This window comes from Dipodomys merriami, unplaced genomic scaffold, assembly GCF_024711535.1.
Source record: "Dipodomys merriami isolate MVZ:Mamm:240054 unplaced genomic scaffold, mDipMer1.0.p SCAF_1069, whole genome shotgun sequence".
In the NCBI taxonomy this organism is placed as follows: Eukaryota; Metazoa; Chordata; class Mammalia; order Rodentia; family Heteromyidae; genus Dipodomys; species Dipodomys merriami.
This window is the reverse complement of record NW_027202348.1, coordinates 227,501-247,746: the sequence shown is the minus strand read 5'-3', so window position 1 is coordinate 247,746 and position 20,246 is coordinate 227,501. Positions and strand designations below refer to the sequence as shown.

Here is a 20,246-nt window from a genome sequence, read left to right as displayed (position 1 = left end):
AGCCTTGAGCTCAGGGTAGGATGTGTTTTTATAGGGGTAGGTTAGATAGAGTTATATATACAAGCCATGCAAGGCAGGTTTGGCATATTTTTCATTGGTTACAGTTATATGACCTTTAAATTAATTTGTTCTTTATGGTAATATCATATGTAATCATTTGTAATAGGTCAGTCATAGTGGGACCACTCAGCTGTGGTCTTCAATTGGCGGGCTGAAGGCCTTGTTACCAAGGCAAGCAAGCAAGGTTATAGAAGCAAAACTTGGCAGAAACATAGCCTTGACTCACAGAAGCATAGGCAAAACATAATCTTGACTTGGTCAGCATGATCAATACTATCAAAGCTATTGACACTACTTTAGAAATTATTTTTATTATAAGCTCCTAACTGCTCTTTAATGCACCTGGTGATAAGCCTCGGTTGTCAATAGCCTTTTGAAAAGCTGCCAGTTTGGTAAAATTGAGTAAGGGAGCGATGTTCTTTTGCTTTTTTATCAAGGATGGGGAAAGGACAAAAGTTGACTATTGGTCAGCCTTTGTCTGGGGTTTTTCTTTACCAGGAGGTTTTTTCCCTTTATCAATAATTGTGTTTTGTTTTCTGATTTCACAGTTTTGTACCCATGGCTAGTCTTTTCCCAGGGAAAAGGGGGTTCAGGGGAGAAAGTAAATTTCTAAGAGCAGGAGGGACTGAGGCCAGACAACAGAAGAAATTTCTGCCAGTGAATAGTAACTTGGATATTACAGAAAACCAAAGATCTGGTGTTTTAATGCATTAAGCTGTTCACATTGTAATCAAATTATCTGACTTCTCAAAAATGTAAAGGATTATTGCATTATTTTGAAGAAGAACTTTAGTTAATTTTCAAGTTTTTGCTAACACCAAAACTTGATGACTTTTCTTGGGAGTTTAAAACAACTCATTTATGTTTTTACATGATGATGACAGGCAGAAATTTACTGGTAGAACAAACTCCAGAGTTCATTTCATGGGTTTCACAGAGCAAGGGCACCTGGGACTGAGGAATGTCTCTCAAGGCCTTCCACTAAGTGCGGCCATGTGGCCAGTCCCCTGACACAGGAGTCAGGTCATGACAGGAGTCGTCCTGTTCAGGCGAGAATAGGATCTCACTGGGGCATCCAGATGAAGTGGACTCACCCCCTGGACAAAGTCACAGATGCTGACCAGTATCTTAAAAGATAGTTTATTCAATTGATCAGCCAGGGTTAACTCATCTAGGGAATGAGCAGTCCCAAACTCAAATAGCTCAGGGTTTATAAAGGTTAAAAAAATGCATTCTTTTAGAGCAGATTCAAGCAAGGTGGTGTACAGAAGAACTTCGCAGTTATTTTATTTTGCAAGCTCCTAAGTCACAAACATTCCCGAAACAATTAAAACCGTAAGTACTCCTGTAACAATTTCTTGACCTAAAGCAACGGGCAGTTCCTAGTTTTGGGGCCAGGTGTTTTGCTTTTTCAAAACTAGTAATTACAGTAGAAGGAACAGCTAGGGGGTAAATAGGCCTAGTTCTTTCCTCATAACTAGTTGTTCCAGTTCAATCCTGCCTTGCATAGTTTGGCCCTATTCTTAATGAATGAAGTTCCTACAAGAATTGTTTAAGGCTGGGTGCCCGTGGCTCAAACCTGTAATCCTAGCTACTTAGGAGGCTGAGATCTGAGGATCGTGGATCAAAGCCAGCCCGGGCAGGAAAGTCCATGATACTCACATCTCCAATAAACCACTAGAAAACCAGAAGTGGCACTGTGACTCAAGCAGTAGAGCACTTGCCTTGAGCTGAAGAGCTGAGGCATAGCGCCCAAGCCCAGAGTTCAGGGCCCCTGACCAAAAAATAAATAAATAAAAATAAATAAATAAATAAAAAATAAAGAATCATTTAAGGAAGGAGCTAAGAAAAAGAAAATACAGCTAAGAACAAAAGGGAGCAGCAGAGATTACTAATCTCCATATCTAATAGTTATAAAAAACATTCAAGTTAAAAAAAAAGATTTCAGCCAGGTGTGGGTGGCTCACAACTGTAATCCTAGCAATTCAGGAGTCTGAGATCTGAGGGTCCTGGTTTGAAGCCAGCCTGAAAAGAAAAGTCTGTGAGGTTCTTTATCTCCAGTTAACCTGCAAAAAGCCAGAACTGGAGGTATAGCTCAAATGGTATAGCACTAGCCTCGAGCAGAAAAAGCTTAAGGAGGGGCTAGGAAGGTGGCTCAGTGGTAGTGCGCTTGTCTTGCATGCATGAGGCCCTGGTTCCATTCCTCAGCATCACATAAGTAAAAAAAGAAAAAAGCCGGAAGTGGTGCTGTGGCTCAAGTGGTAGAGTGCTAGCCTTGATCTGAAGAGCTAAGGGACATTGCTCAGGCCCAGAGTTCAGACCCCATGACTGGACCCAAAACAAAAAACAAAAAAAAACTTAGGGATAGTTCAGTCCCCAGTTGAGTGGGGCTCAGTGTCCCAGCTCTGAGTTCACTCTCCAGTATTGGCACCAAAATAGGAATAATATTAATAATTACTTAAGAAGAAACAGGAAATACTTAGGATGTGGTATATGTTTGAGTCCTGAAGCTCCCTGTTGAGTTGCCTTGTTTCCCTTGTAGTACTGTTGCAGTGGTGTGTGTGTGTGTGTGTGTGTGTGTGTGTGTGTGTGTGTGTGTGTGTGTGTGTGTGTGTGTGTGTGTGTGTGTGTACACAAGTAACCCTATTAGTTATTTTATTGTAACCATTAGGACCCATGAGCAAGAACTATTATAAGAAAACAGAAGTGTTGAACAATACGCTGTAAGCTACAACAGTAGATGGCCAAGCCAGGTGGGCCCCAGGTATCCTTGATTCTGGACTGTGCACAGTTAACCAATCACAGACAGTATTGGCTCCTTGGTTAAACCCCAGAGAAAAAGCTGCTTTGTTCGGGATGCTGCAAGATAGACTGGCCAAGTGAATATCCTGTGTTGAAACAGGGAGAGGCAAGTCAGTAAGGTGAGGGCTATGCAATGCTCTGAAGGAAATGGGCATAAGTGAGAGTACCTGTCTTAAAGGGGCTTGGGGTATTAGTCTTTCCCCACACCACCATCCTAGAATTGTCCCTCAGCTTTTTGTTTAAGGTTAGCACTCTGCTACTTGAGTCACAGCTCCACTTCTGGCTTTTTTGTTGCTTTATTGGAGAAAAGGAGCCTCATTGACTTTTCTGCCTAGGCTGGCTTCAAAGCATGGTCCTCAGATCTCAGCATCCTGATTAGGATTACAAGCATGCGCCATGGGCCCATCTATAATGCTGTTCTTAATGGCAGTGGCAGTCAGACAGGGCCTTCATCCATGTCTTATATGGTCTCATCCTAATAGGTACTGTCCTCAGGCTAGAGTGTAGGGGACTGACTGGAAATCTCAGGCCTGGCCACCGTGACAATTGAGTGAGTTACATTTCTTGAATTTGGATGCAGGCCACCTGCTTTGCTTCTTGGGTTTCTGCTTTCGAGTGCTCTGCTGGACTATACCTGGGGTCTCTGGTGAGACACCTGGGTGAATGTGGGCACTTTTCAGAATGGCTTAGAAGCAGCTCTTGGTGGCTTTGAAGCTTGGCTTTCATTTCTGGCATGACAGTGCATTGGGAAGGTTCTGGATCCAGAGTCAGGCTTAGCTTTGGGCTCAATCTCTGCCACATGCTAGCTCTTTCTTCCATTCCAGATGAGTCACTGTCCATCTTAGGCTGCCCTGTCCTGTCTCCTCCTCATATACCTGTCTCGGACTTGGGGCCAGGGTTCTGATGAAGAAATTCTCTTCAGACAAATAGAGATTCCATGGAAAGAAATTGATCATGTACAGCTGGTTTCTCCACTGGCAGTTGTTCAATTTTATTTCCCTTTCATTTTTCTTCCTCTTCTCAGGGATCACTGCCTATAAGAACTTGATAGCAACTAGACTTAGATGGGTAAATGTAAATTGGAGCTGGCTTCTGAAACTCCAGGTGAGTTTCTTCAGGCTTGGGAGATTTTTCAGAGCCCTACGCACCTAATGCATTTTAGCCTTTATTTTTATTTTTCACCTATATTTTTCTTCTTGTATTACTTCTAGATGCCTTTTATTTTCCCTTAGGACTCAAGCATAATTTTGGTTGCTTTTAGGTGTAATTATAGAAGGCCCAACTCATTTCAGTGACAGGAAGATTTATTATTTCACATAATAATAACCACGGTGGGGCTGGGGGTTTAGCCCAGGGGAAGGGTGCCCGCCTGGCGCGTGTGCAAGGCCCTGGGTTCGGTCCTCAGCCCTGGAAAAAAAAAGAAAAAAAATAATAACCATAGCACAAGGAAGACGGTAGAATTCATTAATTCAGTGGCTCAGTACTGTCTTCTTTTTTTTGTCTTTTGTTTTGTCAGCCATGGGGACTGAACTCTGGGCCTGGGCTTTTTCCCTGAGCAACTCGGCTCAAGGCTAGCACTCTACCACTTTAGCCACAGGGCCACTTCTGATTTTCTGGTGGTTTATTGGAGATAAGAGTTTCACAGGTTTTCCTTCCTGGGCTGGCTTTGAACTATGATCCTCAGATCTCAGCCTCCTGAGTAGCTAGGATTACAGGCCTGAGCCACTGGCACCCAGCCTGTCTTCTTATATTTATATTCCTACCATCTTTTGAATTGACCATACTGGGTATATTCTCCACATGCTAAAGTTCATCATCCCAAGTTGGCTGTTGCAGCACCAGACATCCCATGTAAACACAGAAACCAACAGAATGGATGATGAGACAAAATTAGGATTTGTTTGTAAAGAGGACTGAGAAGTGACCACTGAGGTGGTATCAATCCTTGATGAGAAACATGTACCTTTTCTCTTTTGCTTGACAGGTTAAGAACAAATATCTTGTCATTGCATAATGAGATTACATACTGTTCCCTCAACTATTATTTCCTCATTTTATTTCCTTCTGCTCTCTACACTAGAAGGCCAAACAAGACCACTAGCTATTGTCAGAACTACGTACACCTCATTTGTACCTCCTTGTTCTAGGCAGGCTGAGCCTGTGCCTGAACTACATCCTGCCCATGTGGCCTGCCCTGCAGCTGTAGCATAAGACAAAAATGGCTAGAGTCAACAGTACAAGCAGAGCTTGTTCCCTCCCAAGTATGTATTTTGAAAACAATCTTTTTATTTTTATTGCACGATAAAACAGAAAATATAGCTGGCGCTGTTGGATCATGCTTGTAATCCTAACTCATCAGCAGGCTGAGATTTTAGGATTAAGTTTCAAAGCTAGCTTGGGCAGGAAAGTCTGTGAGTCTCTTCTCTCCAACAAACCATCAAAAAGCCTGAAGTAAAGCGGTCGCTCAAGTGGTAGAGTGCCAGCCTTGATCGAAACAGCTAAGAGCCGGTGCCCAGTTCTTGCGTTCAAGCCTCAGAACTGGCTCTCCCACTCAGGATCCATCCAGGATCCTGCTTTCCCTTGATCTGTCAGACCTCCTCTGCTTCCTCCAGTCTGTGACATTTCCACTGTCTTTTCTTTAGTATGAGCTTGACACTTTTGAAAAGGGCAGCTACTGATCCTGTGGGAAGCCTCCCAGTGTGACTTGGGTGGGTGTTTTTTTTTTTTGGCTGGTCCTGGGGCTTGAACTCAGGGCCTGGGTGCTCTCCTTGAGCTAGTTCTAGGCTATCACTCTACCACTTGGAGCCACAGCACCCACTTCTAGTTTTCTGGTGTTCACTGGAGATATGAATGTCACAGACTTTTCTCTCTGGGCTGGCTTTGGACCAACATCATCAGATCTGAGCCTCTTTATTGGCTAGAATTCCATGGGTGAGCCACTGGAACCCAGCTAGGCATATCTTGGTTTATTTGTTTGTTTATGCCTAATTTTATAACTGAATGAGAAAGCTCAGTTATGTCATATCAATTTCTGATGTCTCATTGCCTGGGTGTATCTTTGGCCATCTACTTAAGGTGATCCTTGTCAGTATTTTTCAGGATGAGGCCACTGTTTCTTACATGGTAATTGGCAAATAATCTGAGTCTATAGTTCAATTGCAAAGAGATTTTCTTCAAAGGGTATCTCTGTGCAGGTTCAGCTTAGGAAACAGATGGTTTGAGATGGACATGGGCCAGGTTGGTATTCCAGCAAGATCTTCTGCCTCATCTCTAAATGGCCCAGCTTGTGAAGTGCCTGTGCTTCATCCTCAAGTTCTGTTTGAGAACCTAGCCTGATGTTAGAGATTTGCCTATAAGCTTTTCTGCAAGATAGTTTCCTTCCAAACTGACATTCACAAAGTGAGTTAGGTTTAATATAAGCAACACAAAATGGAACTGGTATCAAGCAGCATTTATTTAGTGTCTCTGTGTATCTGCTACTATGTTAAATCTAAGGAAGGTGAAAGTCGTAGTCTCTGTCCATGAATCCAGCACCTTTTCTTCAAAGTATGATCCTTTGAGCTCCTGTTCTGACACAATTGTTTAACTACATTGGTTTTACAGTTCTCTTTAAATAGCTTTTCACCTGTGACACTCATCTTCAGTGAAACACCAAAAAGAATCTGGAAGTGGAGCTGTGGTTCAAGTGGCTAGGCCCTAGGCTAGAACAAAAAAGCTCAAGAGCAATGCCCAGGCCCTGGGTTCAAGCCCCAGAAATGAGGTAAGAGGAAATTAGCAGCTACTAGATAAAACAGAAGGTTAAGAGGCCAGAGCTAGAGTGGCTCAAGCCTACGATTATAACTACCTAAGGAAATTGAGTCTGAGGATCCGGATTTGAAGCCAATCCAGGCAGACAAATCGAAGACTTATCTCTAAATAACCAGCCTGGGTTCAATTTCATTACCGGACAGAAACAAAAACAAAAAAGTAAACAAAATTTCTGGGGAAGGTTTATTTAGAATGATGGCTCTACTGAAACCACTGAAGCAGTAGAAAACATAGATTCTCTTTTTTTCTCTCCTGTCTCTCTTTTCCTTGTTCTTTTTTTCTTCTTTCTCTCTGCTCTCTTTCTCTCCTAGCACATGCTAGGCAAGACATCTAACCACTGTGTTTGATACCCAGCCACATGTTTGGATTTTTACATAATCCAATTCTCTCCAGGTGCCGGTGGCTCACGCCTGTAATCCTAGCTACTCAAGAAGCTGAGATCCAAGAATCAGGGTTCAAAGCCAGCCCTGGCAGGAAAACCTGTGAAAGTGAAACTCTTATCTCCAATAAACCACCAGAAAACCGCAAGTGGCGCTGTAGCTCAAATGGTAGAGTGCTAGCCTTGAGCTGATTTGCTCAGGGACAATGCCCAGGCCCAGAGTTCAAGCCCCAAGACTGCCAAAAAAAAAAAAAAAATCCAATCTCTTTACCTCCGAAAAGTTCCATTTTCCTTATATTTATAAACTTATACCTTTCTAGCTCCACAACTCCAGACTTCACACATTTACACTACTGAAGGATAAATAATGAGATGCATCTTTTTTAATGAGGGAAGGGGGGCTCATCTTAAAAACCACAAATCAAAGCATCTTACTCGTCTGCTTAGAAACCTACTGCCTTTTCCCATTAAGTTCCATATTAAGAGTTAAAACTATCCTGAGCTGGGCATAGGTGGCTAATGCCTGTAATCCTAGCTACTCAGGAGTCTAATGTTTTGGGATCATAGTTCGAGATGAGCTTGGGCTAGAAAATCTGAGATTCATCTCCAATTAACCACACACACACAGAGAGAGAGAGAGAGAGAGAGAGAGAGAGAGAACAACAACTTTATCCCATCTCATAAGCTGGACGAGCCATGGTGTTCAAGTCCCAGGCCTCCTCTTATTTATCTTTTTGCAAACCTCCTCCCCCTCATTTTTTTGTGCCAGTCCTAGGGCTTAAACTCAGTGTCTGGGCACTGTCCCTGTGCTTCTTTTGCTCAAGGTTAGTGCTCTACCATCTGAGCCACAGCATCACTTCTGGCTTTTTCTGTGTATGTGGTACTGAGGGATCAAACCCAGGGCTTCATGCATGCCAGGCAAGCACTCTACCACTAAGCCACATTACAATCCCCTTGACCCGTTTTTTTGCAGCATTTTTTTCTTTTTCTTTTCTTGGATTACTAAAATTTGTTAAGGCCTTTGCATTTGCTAGTTAGTCCTCCCTCACCTTCTCCTGCCCAATTCATATAACTAAACGTCCTTGCAAACACTTTGCTACTGGCCTGGACAGCCCTGTTCTGCCCATTTGGGCCTTGCCAAGTCAGTGGCTTGGGTAATCCCTGACCTCGGGATAGTTGGGAGGGTACTTAGCACTCAGTACCTGTTGGAGGGTCAGATCTTCAAAAACACAAATGCAGATGTACAATCCCAGTCTCCTTTTCCCAGCTGACATCACTCCAGTGACTATGGTCAGCCAAACTTTAAACCACCCGGTTGGTGCCCAAACTCAATGAACCAGAGCCCAGCCACTTCAGAACAAAGAAGAACCCAGACCCAGAAGTATACCTGGCCAGACCCACCCCACAGGGGGAAGTATTTCCCAGGCATTGGGAGCACACTTTGTAGGCATCTGCAGTGGCTATGTGCTGGCTGGGTGCAAGGTACTCTCTAAGTTGAGGTTGGCAGGAGCAAGGTGCTGGTAAGCCTTGATTGCTGAGAAGGGTAAAGGAGGGAAAAGGCAGCCTGATGGTAGGAATGAGAGACACAAAGCATATGCATTTTGGTTCCTTAAAAATATGAATCCCTTTGGCTTATTTTTTTTAATTTACTGGCATATTTCTCTTTTCCAATTCATCATAAAATACCCAGAAAACTTAGGAAACCATTAAATAATGCAATTTTACTTTCATCTACCTGTTATTTATTTATGTTTGCAGAGAGTAGAGTATCTACATTCCTTCTACTAATAATACTAACAGTATAAACAATATAAACTCTTTGTCTTCCATCCTAACACATTCTAGATGATCTTTTATTTTCTTTTTTGGTCGGTTCTGGGGCCTGAACTCTGGGCTTGGGTGCTGTCCCTCAAGTCTTCAGCGTAGGGCTAGCACTCTACCACTTGAACCACAGTGCCACTTCCGGCTTTTTCTGCTTACGTGGTACTGAGGAATTGAACCCAGGGCCTCATGCATGCAAGGCAAGTACTGTACCTCTGAGCCACCTTGCCAGCCCCTCTAAATGATTTTTACTCATGTAGATTCAAATTTAGATGGTGATGACCAAAGTGTAGAGATTACCATTGTTTCCTGTTTCAGAGTATGTCCTAATCTCATATGAAGTTAAATGAATTACATTTCTACAATGATATATTTTGTATGTATTACATATAATGCATGCATTACACATAGTATACAACACATACACACACACACACACACACACACACACACGTATTCATACAGCTTAACTCCAAGGTATCTTAAAGTTGCCTTCTGATTTCATGCCTCGTGATTCTTTTTCTCCCCGGTATTTTAATGGCTCCAGGCAACTAGTATCATGTATACCTTTTAGCTTTCTCATGGATTGTTTTTATACCTTTGAACACTCTCTCTGGCATTTTCACCTGTCACAGTCTGATGTACGTCTCATGGCAGGCATTTGCAGATAACTATGGGGCTAATCAGGTTAACATAAATTAGTGAATTGAATTCGAGTGCCAATTTTGAGGTGCAGGAGCATTGCCTAAAAGGACCAGTAGCTATTTGGCATGAAGTAGTCATTAAACAGTGACTATAGAACCTTTGTTGCTAGATCTTTCAGTTTTCAAGGGAAATTGGACACTTGCACTTTTGTATGAAGACTGGTTTTTAAACATGGAACTCATTTAAAAGTTTAGGCACTATTATAGATAAATTAAAAACATCTCTAGGCTAGATTTGACACTCCAAGCTCTAGACATGTGTTTGGTTCTTTGTGTATGAATCATGTCTCCTGATTCAAATGGGTCTTTTCCTTTCTGTTAGCATTTTTGGTATGTATCTTAATTATAGTAGTGTGCTGGTCTTTCTGCCTTAGTTGTTAATATGTTTATAAAATCTGTTTGAAACACATAATGGCTCTTTCCTACATGTAGTCCATCTCTCTATAAAATAGGTTTATACATACCTGTGTGTATGGGTGAAGGAGGGTGAAAGAGAAAGAGAGAGAGCACAAGAGAAGAGGGTAAAGGAAAGGGGAGGAAATACATTTATTCTCTCATGCTATTTGATTCTCCTCTTCTTCTGGAAGGAATTAGATTGGGTAATTGAATTGCTGCTTAAAAGTTGATCTGAGGTGCAGGGAATGTGGTTTAGTGATAGTGCTTGCCTACCATACATGAAAGCCCATTGTTCAGTTCCTCAATACCACATACACAGAAAAATCCAGAAGTGAGGCTGTCTCTCAAGGGTTAGAGTGCGAGCCTTGAGCAAAAAAAGCTCCAGGACAGTGCCTAGGCCTTGAGTTCCAGTTCCAGGACTGGCAAAAAAATGTTAAACTAGGAATTCAATGGATATAGCCAAATGGTGGAGCTCTTCCCTGGTATGTGTGGGGTCCTAAGTTCTATCGCTAGCACTGTAAAAAAAAAAAAAAGTAAATATAAAATATAAGTCAATCGTCATCTCTTTTGTCACATCAAATGTTCCAATACTAACAGAATTTTGGTATATTTATGATGAATATTTTTAATAATAGCAAAAGGCCCAGAATAGTGTTTTATATTTATAATCCTAGACACTCCAGAGAAGGAGATAGGAGGATTAAGGTTTAAGAGCAGACCAAACAAAAAGTTAGTGTTTCAGAGATAGCAAGCATGGTAGTGTATGCCTGTAATCTCAGGTACTTGAGAGGCAGAGGTAAGAAATTCATGGTCTGAGGCTTGCCTAGACAAATTTGGGAAACCCTATCTAAAAAACAAAAGCAAAAGGATTAGGGACATCTTTTATTCCCTAGGGCCACCACTACAAATAGGAAACAAAACCCTAAAAAACTGTTCTGACAGAAATGTTTTTGGATAGATTAAATCTCTGGAAGAGTTTTAGTAGGAAGTGATTACTAAAGATTTTAAAGGATAGTCAGTAAAAGGGGAAATAGCTAATGAACCTCCTCACAATGAAAAACTTGCTCAGGGAAAGACTCTAGGAAGACAGGAAAAAAATAAACTATAAAGTAGCATGAAATATTTGCAAGCCATATAGTAGAGGAATTAAATCTCCAATAAACAGTGTTCTCAAGTCTCTGTAGTACATAATGATAAAAGCCAAACCAGAATGATTGGATAATGACCAAAAGATACAAATAAATGTTTCACTAAAGAATATATACTCAGCAAATAAGCATATAAAAGGATGCGTTGGTCCCAACCGTTAGAGGAATGCAATTTAAAATGCTCAGTGAGGTACCAGTACACACCTATCTGAATGGTTCAATCAAAATAGTGACAACACAAGGTTGATCAGAATTCAGGGGAACTTGATTATTCTTACATTGCCACTTGGAAAATGAAGTGATAGTTTACATGGGAAAAGAATAGAGCAATACCTTGTTTTGGGACAGTCCTGTGGATTGAGCTCAGTGCCATGGCACTATCCTTGAGCTTTTTTGCTCAAGGCTAGCGCTCTACCACTTGACCCACAGTGCCAGTTTCCGTGCATGTGGTACTGAGGAATCAAACTCAGGGCTTCATGCATGCTAGGCAAGCTTTCTACTGCTAAGGCACATGTCCAGCCTAACAGTAACATTTAAAACTAAACTGAGTAGCTCAAGAGAAAGCTTTGGTTCCCATAAACACCTATACATAAGGTTTCTGAATCATCTTATTTCTGTGATAGTCCCAAAGTACATTTATACCAAGGACTATTCAGAAACAATAAAAAAAAGTCTTAATACAATAAAAGTGGGTCTGGAGGGACTTAAATGCTGTGTAAAAAATTCTTAACAAGTGGCATGCTATGTAATTTCATCTATATTTCTTGAAGTGAAAAAGGTTCAGTTGAAATCTGTTGAAATCTGAAGATTGGTGGATTCTGCCACAATGAATTATGCTTCAGTTATGGAAGCTGTTACTAGGAGAACCTGGGGGAAGATCTGTGGGATCTTGTCTGTATTAATTTACTAATGTTTCTGCCTGTGACTCTGTGAAAGTGTCAAAAGATTTAGACAAATAATGTATACTAAAAAAGCTGACCTCAATCACGTTTTTCCCTTGGGCTTTCTGATAAAGATGATCCTTGAGTCTCCAGTGATAACTGAAGATGGAAACTGGGAGTCAGTGGAGAATTCTGAGTCTGTGAAGAGTAATGAATCTGTTGACCAACATGCCAATCAAGAAAGTTAATGGAAGCTGTAGTGCCCAGTTGAAAAGACCAGATGTTGGGTCTTCCAGGGACCCTGAGACCTCAGAAGTTCTCCCTTTTCAGGTATTACAGACAGCCACTGACTAGAATCTCTATTTTTTTTTTTTTTTTTTGTGGGTCATGGGGCTTTGAGCTCTGGGCTTGGGCGCTGTCCCTGTGCTCTTCAGCTTAAGGTGAGCACTCTACCACTTGAAACACAGCACCACTTTCGGTTTTTCTAATGGTTTATTGGAGATAAAAGTCTCATGGACTTTCCTGCCTGGGCTGGCTTTGAACTCTGATCTTCAGATCTCAGATACTCAGCCTCCTGAGTAGCTAGGAAAACAGGTGTGAGCCTCTGGTGCCCAGCTAGAATCTCTATAAAATATTGGGATTTAAAAATATTGGGGTTAACCTGGTACCCCTGGCTCAGACCTGTAATCCTAGCTCCTGAGGATGCTTAGGTCCAGATGAAATGCAGATTCAATTTCCAACTAAATTCCAGCAAAATGCTACACTAGAGGTATGGCTCAAGTGGTAGAATGCCAGTCATGAGCAAGCAAAACAAACGTGTGAGGCCCTGGTACAAGGAAAAAGAAGTTGGGGTTAAGAGACTCGAGCTCAATGCTAATTTAGGATTGAACTTCTTTACTTGTTTTTACAACCATAAATAATAGTTTTTCTTTCAGTTCTATAAATGCCATCAGCAGTGATTACCTTTGCTGCATGGTGCCTACATGATGAAAACATGCAAGTGTCTGTCAGTCAAGCAGTGCATTAAGCAAATATTATTTGGTTCCCCATACTTTGGCTAATAATTAGATAACTTATGTATATTATACTTTTTCATACTTTCTTGTGTCTTCCCTCCCCCGCTCATTTACTGGGACAGTAGGAAACTTTCCAAAGATATATCCCAGGCCAGATGGGGATATTGGAGCAGCTGGGGCAACTCATTGTCTCCTCAGGCTCAGCTACAGTAGCCACTGTGTGTAAGATCATCAGTCATTTCATTACTGTGTGTGTTTATATTGTTACAAGGGACTTTGTTAATAAATCTCCTTCTACATTTGTTCAAGGGATTTAATTGTTTGAAGACAAGTGATCATGAGATAGATGATAGACATCGCAAGTAGAATTGGTAGCATTTTCTTATTAGAATGAAGTCTAGGAATTGCTATAAATGTCTGTTCTTTAGTGATGATGTATCAGAGTTTTTGTATAAAAAATGTTATACTAAGGAGATCTTTCCAAGGACTAATAACCCTAATTGTTAAAAATAAACTGTCTTATAGCTATCATGATTTTAGATGCATGGACTTTGATATTACATTTTTGAAATTTAGGTTGTTTAGTTTGGTAATAAAGAGCAACACATTTTGATTTTTCTCTAGGACAAGATACTTCAAATATCATTGAAAAGGCAGAGACTTCCCTTGGGATCCCTAGTCCCAGTGAGATTTCAGCCGAAGTCAAACATGCTGGAGGTCTGTATATGGAAACATTAAGTCCTAGGATACTTTGGATTCAGTAGCTAGCTTGTGCATTTTTGATACTAAGGACATGGGGATATTCTACAGGTGTGGTGTGTTGTCTTGTGAATCCAGCTGCCAGTTAGAGATCTGTGTCTTATAACTGCTCATATCCCTCTACTCTGCATCTGAAGTAATTTCAAGGACTGCTACATATTAAAATTATCTTGTTATATATGTTGAATATAAGAATTGCTTAGCACTTTGTTTGGCAACCAAGGCTAGGTGAATTTAAATCTGTCAGGACCAAAAAGTATTTTTGTTCATTTAGGGCTATTTTTTGCCTTTTGTTTTTTGTTTGTTTGATTGTTTTTCTGCCTTTTGTTTTCTGATAACTGGGAATTGAACCCAGGATGTTGCACTAGCTAGGCAAGTGTTTTGCCATTGAGCTGAGGTACATTCTAGACTTTTTTCTATTTTTTTTTTTTTTTTCATTTTCTGATCTACTGAGGGGTGTCTGAGTTGGTTCCATATCTTAGCTATGGTAAATAATGCTGCAGTAAACATAGTTGTGCTGGTAGCTTTAGGATGGTCTTGTTTGTGATTATTTGAGTATATGCCCCAAAATAGGATTGCTGGGTCATAGGGGAGCTCTATGTAGTCTTTTGAGGAACCTCTATACTACTTTCCAAAGTGGTTGAACAAGTTTACACTCCCACTAACAATGCAGTAGGGTTCTGCACATATCCCCTCCAGCATCTGTTGTTATTAGAGTTCTTTATTCTAGCCATTCTAACTGGGGTGAGGTAGTATCTCAATGTTGTTTTGATTTGCCTTTTTTTTCATGGCTACGGTGGTTGAGCATTTCTTGATGTGTCTATTGGCCATTCTTATTTCCTCTTCAGAGAAGTTTCTCTTTAAGTCTTTAGCCCACTTATTTATTGGGCAGTTGTTTCTTTGAGGATTTGTTGTTGGAGGATTTGATTTTTTGAGTTCCAGGTATGTTTTAGATATAAGACCCTTATCTGTTGTATGGCTAGTGAAGTACTTCTCCCAATCGGTGGCCTTTCTATTGATCTTGCTAACTATGTCCTTTGCCATGCAAGAAGCTGTGCAATTTCATGCAATCCTATTTGTCCAATCTTTCTTTGCTTTGTTGTGTTTCTGGGTCTCTTTTAAGAAAAATTTGGCCTGTGCCAAGGTTTATTCTTGAAAGTTTGTAATGATCAAAAGGAAACCTGCACTTCTAACCCATATGGAAAAGTTTTGAAGACCAGTCTGTTTTCTTCATCTCTCATAGCCCTTATTGTTTCTCATTTAATACTCTTTACTCATCTCTATCATTTTTTCTCTAGAAGCAGATTTATTCTACCTGTCTTTCTCCATCTTCAGAGTTATATTGCGTCTTGGCATACACCTATCAGATACTAATAGGTTCCACTATCACTACTTGTGAATACCTAAGAGAGAACTGGATTGACCTACTTTCGGGTCCATAGTGCATGGGTCAGTAGAATGGAGAGATAACTTCATCGGACATGGCAAATTACTCCATATATGAGGCACTGTCCTTAATGATGCTTGCATAAGTGAGTCTACTTTGTCTGTGACTAACACACTATGTGTTTAAAAATGAGTTTATTTTTCTCCCTGAAGAACTCTACAAATAGAGTATTGCATGTTATTTTGGTGAATGTAGGGTCCTGGTATCTTCACTTTTATTTGTTGGGTTCTTTATAATTTTGTAATTGTTGTCAGATCATGCTGTGAGTGCAGGTATGGTATTCTCAAACAGATAAGCTCAAATTCAGGAGTTACAGAGACAGGAAGTTTCATTTCTCCTCATGCTCCCAGCAGCTAGAATGGTTTAATGTCTAACTCTGATGCTTTGAGATGTTGGAAGATTAAAGTGTTGGCATTTTCAGAAATTTTTGTCAGGAATTGCTTTTAGTGGGCAAGGAAAACAGGAGTTAGAAGTATGTTTGGATAGTAAACAGCAGTGATTTTATAAGACTTGAAGGATATTTGTCATTCAGAGCCAGCCATATTTTAGAAGGGGAATAAAACTTATGGAGAACCCTGGCAAGAGTGGCTAGTATTAATGTATTAAAAAGTTAGAGAGTTAATGGATCATGAATATGAAAATCTAAGGAAAGGTGATAGGGAGAATACACCTTTTTTATACCTTTGAAGACTAGCAGGGAGAACAGAATTTAGGTTGTGTTTACTTGTGTCTCATGAGTAGAGAACTCCCACTACTCAGTGGAAGTTTTATGGACTTAGATTTTAGTTGAATATTAAGTGTACCAGAATAGAATGGGTGGCTTTTTTATCCTAACGTCTTTCTCATCTTCTAAAATTTCTAAGCATTAATTTCACTGTGAAGGAAAGTATACTGGCGATGGGTTTTTTTAGAAGTTTGAGATAAAACATACCAATGAAATCACTTGGTCATCTTTTTTGCAATTTTGTCATGTTCCTTTAAGGATGTTGTCTTCTGCTTTGTGTGTGTGTGTGTGTGTGTGTGTGTGTGTGTGTGTGTGTGTGTGTGTGTGTGTGTGTGTGTGTGTGTGTGTGTGTGTGTGTGTGTGTGTGTGTGTGTGTGTGTGTGTGTGTGTGTGTGTGTGTGTGTGTGTGTGTTTAGTGTTCCTGGAGCTTGAAGTCAGGGCCTGGGCGCTGTTCCTGACCTTTTTGCTCAAGGCTGAGTAGCTAGGATTATGGTTGTGAGCTACCAGTGCCCGGCCTCTTTCTTTTTTAATGTGTATGTTCTGGCACTGGAGCTTGAATTCTGTCTTCACTGTCTACCTTGTCTCCCTCCTCCACAGCTGGCATTTGAACCCTGCCTCTGGTTTTTGCGGGATAAATAAATGGAGATGAAAGTCTCACAGACTCTTCTGCCCTGGTGGCTTTCCATTGTGATCTTTAGATCTCAGCCCAGAGTAGCTAGGACCATAGGCATGAGTCAACAGTCACCGTGTCCTGCTTTCCCAATTCAGATTGATACTTAAAAACGTTTTAACTGTTATTAAAAGATACTGGTTACAGTTATAGAAGTTGGGTAAAGAATACATTTCTTTTTTATCAGTCATGGACATGAACTCTGGGCCTGGGCGCTGCCTCTCACCTCTAGAGCTCAAGGCTAGTTAGTGCTCTACTACTTGAGCCACAATGCCACTTCTAGTTTTCTGATGGTTTATTGGAGATAAGAGTCTCACAGACTGGCATTGAAGCACAATCCTCGGATCTCAGCTTCCTGAGTAGCTAGGATTACAGGTGTGAGCCACTGGTGCCTTGCTATGAGTACATTCCTTTTTGGACAGTGTCACCATTTCCTTCTCTGTTAGGCTTGTTTAGAGGGAGTCTAGTGTGGCCTTCAATCTTTTTTTAATTTTTTATTTTTTTATTGTGATTGATTACGTAATTTCCCGAATTTCACAGTATTGTGGGATAGTGATGCTGTTAAAGTCACAAACACATTCTAACTTTCCTGGAGCAAATTGTCTATTATGGTCTATAACATTTATGAGTTCTATGAACTTTGTGATACAGTTATTTCTTCGACATTGGGTGGTATGTACATTTCTTTTGTTTTGCATAGCATCAGCTGTTCCCTCTTTCCCATTTGTTCCCTCCCTCACATAGCTGTCATTAAGTTGCTTAGTTCATTTTGGTCAATGTCCTGTGCAGATGATGGGTCCTGCTGTTGTATGTTTTCCCCTGATTCCCTCTAGTTCTGTGTCATCTTCCTGGTTCCCCTCTGGTGTACACATATATACCATACATGTGATCAGCAGCATGGAGTTATTTAGTAGTGGTTTGACCAGATGAAGTTCTTTGTTTCTTAAGTCTTGTTAATTTTGTTGTATCACCTAACATTTTGGATTTAACATCCACTTATCAGGGAGACCATATACCATTTGTCTCTTTGCTTTAGGCTTACCTCACTCAACATGCTTTCTTCTAGCTCCATCCATTTCCCTGCAAATGTCATTATTTTGTCATTTCTAATGGCTACATAATATTCCATTGTGTATAGATACCACAATTTTTGGATCCATTCATCTGTGGTGGGACATCTGAGTTGTTTCCATATCCTAGCTATTGTGAACAGTGCTGCAATAAACTGGAGGTGCATCTGTCTTGTATACTGGTTCCTGTTGTTCAGGATAGATGCCTAGAAGTGATATGACTGGGTCATAATGGAGGTCAATATTTAGCTTTCTGAGGACCCTCCAGATTGCTTTCCAAAGTGGTTGCATAAGTGTACATTCCCACTAGCAGTGTAATAGGGTTCCTCTTTCTCCGCATCGCCTCTAGCATTTGTCATTGCCTGACTTGTGGATGTGGGACATTCTGACTGGGGTAAGGTGGTATCTCAGGGTTGTCATTATTTGCATTTCCTTCACAACCAGGGACGGTGAACATTCCCTCATGTGTTTCTTTGCCATTTTTATCTCTTCATCTGAGAAGTCTCTCTTTAGTTCACTTGCCCATTTAGTAATTGGTTTGTTATGTTTGGGAGGGATTAGTTTCTTTTTGTTAATTTATTTTTTATTGTGAAAATACTGTACAGAGGGGTTACAATTACATGGGCAAGATAATGAGTACATTTCTTATCAAGCATTGTAGCCTTCTCCTTTGTTTCCCCTTCCCATCCCTTTCCATCCTCCCTCTGGCCCCCTCACCTAATCCTCCCCGCCACCCCCAAAGTTGTAACGTTCATTTTTACATAACAAGTTGTACTTCTCATTGTTGCAATGGGCCCACCTGTATCCTCATTTAAACGACTTGTTTTTCCCCTTCCCCTGGGATTAGTTTCTTGAGTTCCCTGTATATACTGGATATTAACCCCTTGTTTGATATCTTGCTGGTAAATATTTTTCCCAATTAGTTGGTTGTCTTTTTAGCTTGGTTGCGATAGCTTTAGCTGTGCAGAAGCTTTTTATTTGAATGTAGTTCCATTTGTCGAGTCACTCTCCCAATTTGTTGTGACTCTGGGACTCTGTTCAGGAAGTTTCTTCCTGTGCCTATAAGTTCAAGTGTCTCTCCTACTCTGTCCTGCAGTAGTTTCAGAGATTCAGGTTTAATGTTAAGATCTTTAATCCATTTTGAGTTGATGTTGGTGCATGGTGGTAGGCTGGGGTCCACTTTTAGTCTTCTGCATGTGGCCGCCCACTTTTCCCAACACCAGTAGTTGAAGAAGCTTTGTTTCTTCTATTGTATGTCTTTTAGCCTTCAGTCTTAAGGACTAGTTTATCTTTACTGCTGCGCCCTGATTCCTCTGAATTCACTCTTATTCCTCAGGTTTTCAGTGAAATCTGTTCACTTTGGTTGTTTAAAAAACCAGATGTTTCAGCATAGCTTGAGCTATGGGGATTGTGTTGCTTACTACTTATGCTACTTCTTCTCCCAACTGTGTGATGTTACCTAGTGTTTGAACAGTGCATTACTCAGATAAAGACAAATCAACACATCTGTAGATTCTTGGAACATTTTACTTATATAGCTGCATCCTCTGAAGTTTTTTGACTTTAAAGTAGTAGCTGCTTCAGCCTTCCTTGATGCCAGACTTTATCCCTGACTTACATTGCCTGTGAGTGTTGTGTTGTCTGTAGGTTCTCCTCTGTATGTTGGGGTTTGGAACTTTTCTCTAGGCAGAAAGCCCAGCTGTGGGGCTGACTTTGTTTCTCTTTTCTCCTGGACCAAAGTGGGTTTTTTTTTGTCTTTTGTGTAGTATCTAAAAATAGTTCTTTCTTCTATTTTGTCTGGTTTTCTAGTTGCTGTATAGGAAGGCAAGTGTAGAACTTGAAAGCAAAAGTTCTCTCCATAATAAGAGTGTTTGATATAATATAGTTAAATTACTTGGTGTACTAGTTGATCTAGTATAAGATTTTTAAAGGCAAACAGAACTAATTATTCTTGAAACATACTCATCTTTGTAATGTATATTGATTCCCATACTAAGAATCAGAATAGTCTTTTAGGACAAAGTTGAGCTATAATTTTCATACAGTAAAACTTTTTTCTGCAATATGACTTTGTGTTGAGAAATAATGGTTATGTTTATACTGTATAATCACAGTATATTGTGATGCACAGATACAGAATATTTTCTGTATTTGTATGGCTCACTGAGATATAAGAATATTTTCATTATCTGAGGGAGTTCCTTCATGCCAGTTTGTAGCCACACCTTTCTGTCTGTTCACAGCATTTGCCATCCATTGATCTGTTTCTGACTATAGTTTCCCCTTGTTTAGAAAAATGTTTACTATGTGCAGATCAATACTTTTTTTTTCTTTTGCCAGTCCTGGGGCTTGAATTCAGGACTTGAGTGTTGTCCCTGACCCTTTCTGTACTTAAGGCTAGCAGCACTATTTCCTAATTTTTTTGAGAAGTAATTTGGAAATAAGAATCTCATGGACTTTGCTGCCTGGGTGGCTTCGAACGTGATCTTCAGCTCTCAGTCTTCAGAGTAGCTGAGAAGCTAATATTGCAGGCACAAGTCAGCGGACCACCATTGCCTGGCT

The 20,246-nt window shown here is 40.5% G+C and overlaps 1 protein-coding gene across 26 annotated transcripts in view; it reads left to right on the top strand.

The window, feature by feature from the left end:
- The window catches only part of LOC138814832 (endogenous retrovirus group K member 18 Env polyprotein-like), a 262,321-nt gene that overhangs the window by 22,934 nt on the left and 219,141 nt on the right, over positions 1–20,246 (top strand). For 23 of the 26 annotated variants that reach the window (XR_011368124.1, XR_011368123.1, XR_011368127.1 and 20 more), the window contains exons 3-4: positions 12,133–12,328; positions 13,639–13,731. The gene's annotated coding sequence lies outside the window, so the exon portion shown is untranslated. Of the gene's footprint in view, positions 1–3,403; positions 3,967–5,009; positions 5,124–6,465; positions 6,623–12,132; positions 12,329–13,638; positions 13,732–20,246 lie in introns of those variants that run through there. The other 3 variants (XM_070003954.1, XM_070003966.1, XM_070003919.1) reach the window with 3 other exon arrangements.